The sequence below is a fragment of the Archocentrus centrarchus genome, chromosome 4 (genome assembly GCF_007364275.1).
Source record: "Archocentrus centrarchus isolate MPI-CPG fArcCen1 chromosome 4, fArcCen1, whole genome shotgun sequence".
NCBI lineage: Eukaryota > Metazoa > Chordata > Actinopteri > Cichliformes > Cichlidae > Archocentrus > Archocentrus centrarchus.
In genome coordinates, this window is record NC_044349.1 from 14,503,185 (window position 1) to 14,510,363 (window position 7,179).

Consider the following 7,179-nt stretch of genomic DNA (forward strand, 5'->3'; position numbering starts at 1 on the left):
CTCTGTTACATGCTAATTCCTGCATGCTGCCATGCAGGAATAAATGGGTTAACTGTTGAACGCTTCTGTCTCTGCTAATACACTGTAATACATCGTGCAGTAATGCAGTTACTGCACTGTAGTCTGTTGCTGTTCACTGAAATAAATGTATGTAAATACGTGTTTATAGATCTGTTTTATCAATCTGCGGTTGTTCCAGATGAATCCTCATTTTTTTAATGATCAGAATAAACACTTGTTCTTATCCGTACAGTACTCTGACTTCCATACACAACAGAGGGTTTATTCAAGTCAGGGTTAGGGATGTTGCTTCTTATAATATTGTAAAGAGTGGTAACTATTGTGAATTTAGACAATGTCCCAACCCGATTCCCACAATATTTTCCAGATTTTATGCCTGAACGCAGCTTTAAATAAAGTTTGATGCTTCACCAAAAATTGTCACCAAAGCTGTTAAATGAACTGTATTTGGACAACTATGCAAACTTGCAGAGGGTTGGTGTGACGGAGGAGGATGCTGAGGATAGGGTGAGATGGAGGAAGAAGATCTGCTATGGCAACCCCTGAAGGGAGCAGTCGAAAGAAGAAGAAGAAGTAGGAAAGGTGTGGACTCACAGAATAACACTGCACATTTTCACAAAGTACTCTTGTCCATTCAGAATGGATTAGATCAGTGAGAATATTAAGAACACGACAGGTGCAAGTCTTATAATCCAAAAGTGTTAAAAGTATTAAATCATGAATGCATACTCCGGCTAGCTCTTGATGAGCTTAAGGAAAGAGCATTAATATAAAAGGTTGTAATAATAGCACCCTTGTGGTCTGTGTGTGCAGGGTGGCCTGAAGCAGACCCTCATTCTCAGCTTGAATGATTTCCCTAATGGAAACCCAGCTCCTAACTCAGTGACAGAAGTCAATACATGATAGGCACCCAGCAACACTACACTGTTCCAGCAGCTTTGAATTGCAGAAGAATAAATGTATTTTATATGTGCTTCCTAATACTGCTTGAGGAGTGGACCATTTCTCTGCCTTGTAAAAGTCAAACCTACAGCTCTGAATGCAGGCTTTTCTTACCACTGGGGATCACCCTTGTGTCTTTGAAATGCTTTATTGATTACAGTTATCAACCACCTAATAGTTTGGGATTCCTTGAGCAACCATCAGGTCAGAGGAGAAAAAGGTTAAAAAAAAAGTCTGTGGACTGCCACTAGTTTTGAAGTCATATAAAAATTCCATCCATCCCTCCATCCATTTTCTTCCACTTATCTGTGGCTGGGTTGCAGGGACAGCAGCCTAAGCAGAGAAGCATAGACCTCCCTCTCCCCAGCCACCTCCCCCAGTTCATCTGGGGAAACACAAGGCATTCCCATAAGAGAAACCGTGTGCATAAAGATTAATAGAGTTAAAGCACAAAGAACAGGTGTCTAACCATGACTGCCTCTCTCACAGAGACAGGAAGTTCACAACTCCCATCAACATGATGGGATGTCCCTCTTGGGCACAATGAACACCTGTGATCATGATTTAAACAGGCCTGCATATTAGGGCCATTCTACCAAATTGGACTGTGGGAGGAAACTGGAGAACCCAGAGAAAACCCACGGGGAGAACGTACGAACTCCACACAGAAAGACCCTGGCCAACATGGATTTGAACCAAGGACCTTCTTGCTGTGAGGCAGTAGTACTAACCACCACACCACTATGCTACCCTGGCTAAATTTCAGTGAATAAAAATCTGATTTAAAAGATTTTAAAAAATTGATTGTATTTAAGGTATTTTTTGATAGATTTTAAAGGGAAGTTTAAACATTCAAACTGATTTTGTGGTTTTGTTGTGAATTTAAGAAGTATATGTAAAAAAAAGCTGTCCCATGTTTTCAAGTCACTACTGTACCAAAACAAGAGTTGTTTTGATCCATATGGGAAACCTTTTTTCAGCCATATACCCCAAATTTTCACCAGCAATAAAATCAGCCCTCCACTCCCCTAATGGTATTATAGTTGCATTTCTTGAAAGATCTGTTTTCTACTGCTGTAATCTGTCACCTTGAATATAATATATATATAAAACTCGATGTGGGCAGCACGGTGGCGCAGTGGTTAGCACTGCTGCCTCACAGTTAAAATAACATCTGAAAGGCCTGGGTTTGATTCCACCTTGGCCCAGGCCTCTCTCTCTGTGTGGAGTTTGCATGTTCTCCCTGTGTCTGTGTGGGTTTCCTCCCACTGTCTAAAGACATGCACTTACTGGGGTTAGGTTAGCTGGCCACTCTAAATTGCCCATAGGTGTGAATGTGAGTGTGGATGGTTGTCTGTCTCTCTGTGTTAGCCCTGCGACAGGCTGACGACCTGTGGAAGTGAATGGATGGATGGATAAAACTCAATGTTGATTTTATCCTGAAATAAAAATACATAAATATATACAAAAAATAAACAACAATAATATAAAGTAATTCGTTTTTGACTTTTTTTTTAAAAAATAAAAATTTGCAGCTATATATTTCCAGCCTTTCAAACTACATATTCAAACATTTTGATCATTCTTCAATAGGAAGTATGACTATATTTGGACAGAAATGCCACATAAATAACATCTGCATTCAAACACAGTTCAATTGGTTGACTTTTGGAGGATGTCAGGGTTGTGGATATAACATAGTCTGTTTTTACACCAAAATATCTTTCTATCTCATTCTATAAAAGTGCATTTTCTTAATTATTTAGAGGTGAGAGTTGTTATTATCAATAATTAAAATTCTTGTCTTTTCAGTTTCAAGCAAACTAAACATACCCTTGTTATATAACCATATAATACAATACAAGTAGGAATCTCCAACTCTCCCTGTTCACAATAACAACTGATGAAAACATGCAACTGTGTAATAGCAGCTAACAGGGGTTCACTGGGAGTTATATAATAACAACAGTGAGACATCTCCAGGCAACCAGAAGAGCCTTTTCTAATTTAAAAAAAAAATGGACCAGCATATATAATTGCACAGTTTTCATAACTTTTTAATATAACAGCATAAAACATTTTCTCTATGCTGTCAACAATGCTCTGTGGTATGAAGGTAATCCACACAGAAAAATATTTCTTTCTTTCTTTCTTTCTTTCTTTCTTTCTTTCACCTTAATGAAGTTGTCACATTTTCATAATGATGACTGTAATATTTAGGACAGAACATGTATCCTTGCAGTACAAAAGCTGTATTATCTGACAAACAATGGACCTTTTAGCTTTAATTAAATTAATTCTAAAGACCACGAACTTTGGTTAATTGGTAATTTGCTCTTTTTAGGTTTTGAGCGAACTGGAAATTAACCTCTTAGCTGCCAAGGGAGATTTGGATTTGTTGTCAAGAACAGAAGAAAAAAAAAATCAAGATGATTTCTTATATTTCTAAACCGGGGTTCATTCCTAGGGTGCCCTGTCAAAGTTGCTGCTAGACCCAGCATTTACAAACAAAATAGAAGATGGACACAGGTACCCTTGAGAGTTAATTTTTAATGTGCACAGTTAATTTTGTGAAAGGGACTCAATTTACAACATTTTTCATCTAAAACTATCCAAGCAGGTATTTAAAACACAAAGTTCCCGAACAGGATGCAACCTGTAGTCATTGTTTGTTTACACAGCCTTCCTGCCCTTTGAGCTCCATTTCACATAGGTGGACCAAGAGACCAGCACCAAAGCAGACCCTACAGTATTTACATTTCAAATACAGTAGCATTTGATGTATTGGGAGTCAAAATTAGTTGGATTTTTACATCCAGGGTGAATGATGCTTTATTCTCTATTCTGATTGATCTCTTATTCTGATCAGTGTTTCAGTAATTGTGTGCTTAAGTCATACAGACTTTTTCTTGAAAGCCTTGAAGCAGAATGAGCATAAGAATCGCTAGAAGTAAACTGCTTCAGAGTAAAGAAATATGAAGCAAAAGTGGCTTGTTCACTAAACTTTTTTTCTCTACTTCTCTTGAAGAAAATATGACTCAATTACATATCAAAGGCAGACACTTTTGTAAAGTGTTTAATAATCACACTTTCATGCACAACTCTCTTTGATCATATAAAATATAAGGGAAGGACATGTGCTGTAGAAGGACGTTGAAACCTTGAAATAATGTAGACACATTTTCAAAAAGGCAGAGCTAGTGAACAATGAGATGTGCTTCATGTGTGTTATAAACTCAGTGTGTTTCACATTCCAGGCTTGAGTGTAACATATTTCACTGGCTTGCTTCTTGTCACATCTCTCACCTAGGCTTGAAGCGATATCATGACTTCCTTTTAGTGGCTTGTGACACGTTATAAATTGAAGAGAAACATGTCACGTTAAAAGGCCTCTACCTTGTTGGACTAGTTTTATACTTTATCTGAACAGCAGACGTCAGGCTGGGGGCTGCTGTGTGCCATTGCTGTGACAGGCAGCCTTGCCAATGAGGTAGTGCCATCCAGACTCATTATTTCCTACCTCAATCTACTTTGCTGCCTTGACAAATATATGTGTCTTGCTCCTTCCACTTCAGAAGGAGGTTGTGAGTTGTCTAATCCATTGGCCAATACGCATACAAACCAGCTGTGAGGCCCTCTGTTGTAGATAGATTGTCCCTGTATTGCTGATGGGGTGAATGGAGTTATTAATGGAAATATAATTTTCTCACATTTTGTTAATTTCATCAGACAAGAACTGAGGATAACTGCAGCCATCTTTAAAAAGTACATTTTTAAAAGTACAACGTAGACAAGATGGACGTGATTACTTAAATAAACCTCTGCAAGGGTTTCTCTTTAATTCTTGCATTCCATAACATTCCTGCAAAGTTGATGTATTTGCAAATGTCATTATGTTGTGGTATTAGCTTTGTAGCACACTTACACCCCTGTCAGTGATCTTGTTTCCATGGTAACAGACTTGAATTTCTGTTCTTGATGAAGATAACTAAGAAGAACACGGAGGGCATATGAGACATGGGATTTACTTTCCTTTATACAATTTGTCTCATTTGTTTCAAAATGTCAAAATGCACCTGCATTCACCAGACAGACTATTTAAATGGCTTAAATCTGGTGATTTAAGCTGTCTAAATACTGTATATAACATCTGTATATATAAGTAAAAGAGTTGCTATTTCGAGAATGTAACAGTGTCGTGTTCTTCTGCAAAATTCTGTAACAATTTGAGAACTAATAAGTTCCCCAGGTACCACAAGTTTTAGCATTACAACCAATAAGACATGGTGTAGTTGAAAATAAATGAGCAGATTTATAATAGCTTTAATCGGGAAATTAGTACCATAGCTTCTTGTCTGAGGTAGCATGTGGAGAAAAGGTGTTTGCTCACACAGTTGTGCTTGTGTGTCCATGTGCACAGCAGTCTTCTAGTTGTACGAAAGATACTTTTGATTAAGAGAAGAAGAGGCAACATTTTTTTTTTTGTCTGACGGCAAAACCTCAAACATCAACTGTATCCCCGTGGAAGAGCTTCACTCTTAGTGCTTCACACAAAAACTTTGCCTCATTTTCTGCACACTCTCAGTTTTACTGGCAATTTTTTTTTTTTAAAAGTACAATCTGATCGGATGAACTCTCCCCCTCTCCTCTTTGCTTGTACTTTCTTCTGAGGTGAAGGTTGATAGTTACTTTCTATTTTTAGCCTGAGCTGCACTGCCTTTAAGTTTTAGATTCTTTCACTTAGATGCATTTTTTTTTTTTTTGCTCATGCACAATGATTCTTTAGCTTTTTCATGTTCACTGGCATCCCTGAGGGGATGAAGATACGACAGTTGGAATAGTTTGGCAAAAGTTTTCTTAACTACAGCTAACTGTGTTCTGAAAGTTACAGCAAAGGATCAGAACTCAGAGCTGGGATATCTCACGAGGGTGTCTGTCACATATGCAAGGATTGGTGTTACACACTTGCTGAGTCGCTCAGTGTGCCTGAGTGCCATGTGCTGTGTGTTATGCTTGAGAGGGTTTTGAGAACATGCCCAGATGGTGCTGTCTTCCGTTTGCTTCTAAAAGCAACTAGTGGCTTCATGATGGCTTCAAGCAATGAAGCACTGACCACATTTGCTTTTAACGAAAACCCGAGACTGACAGCTGAATGGACTGACGATTATGGAGACTGTCTCACATTTTTTCCTACTCTGGATAGTGGACAAGCCTATTGTATAACGCATATTTCAAAATTTAAAACAAAGAAATTAATAACAATTTAACAAATTTAATTTGAAAATGATTAAAAATATTACATTTCTATGAGAGTCAACAGTATGTACACCTCTGGTATTACAATATTCTGAAGGTTAAACAAGAGTCAGCTGTCTTCAACCAATTAAATAACAGGCATAAAAAAAAACATAGATTTATCAAAGTTTGATTTTCCAAAGCAAACTTTGGGGAAGCGTGTCATGGCATTTGATCATGTTTATGCAGACAAACTCAAGCACAGTTGTACATTCATTTTCACACTTTTGTCACATGTCGACCGCCTCCAGAACCTGTGCAATTTTTTGCCTAGTTCTCTTTTAACTGGGCTGTAGTTCAATCTCTATTGAGGAAAAGGAGGAGAAAAAATTAAGCTCTCTCTGCAGCATGAATCTCAGAGCACTGAGTACATCAACAAGTGGCTACTGCAAGAGGAAGAAGACACTTATGGATCCTTCCTTTTGGCAACAGCTTCATTAATCACACCGCCCGATCGATGGCTGCACAGGAAACTGGTTGCTCAGTGCTTTCCACTAACAAACAACACAATAGATTTTTTGCTATTCCATCTCTCGCTTGTTGTATCTTTGACCCATCTTTGTCTTTTTGTGTTTCCTTTCTGCTCAGCATCAACTGTGAGTGCCCTGATCTTTCAGATGAAATATTGAAGATGATAATACTAACTTTGGTATTTATTCCAGAGTGGAAAGTTGCACTGTGCAGTATGTAGTATACATTAAAGCGTTAACTGGAGAGTGAGCCCTTTCCTGATCCTTTACTGAGGCCCATGCAAGCCTGTGCATGACACCACCACTGTTAGTGCCTTTCTTGAAGATGCTTTGAATTCAGGACATTGTGCTTAAAAGGGAGAAATGGACACTTTACTTAAGAGAATTCAAACATCAAAATTAAACTTGTGGATGCTTGTCAACAGAGATTATACTCATACACTCATAAATT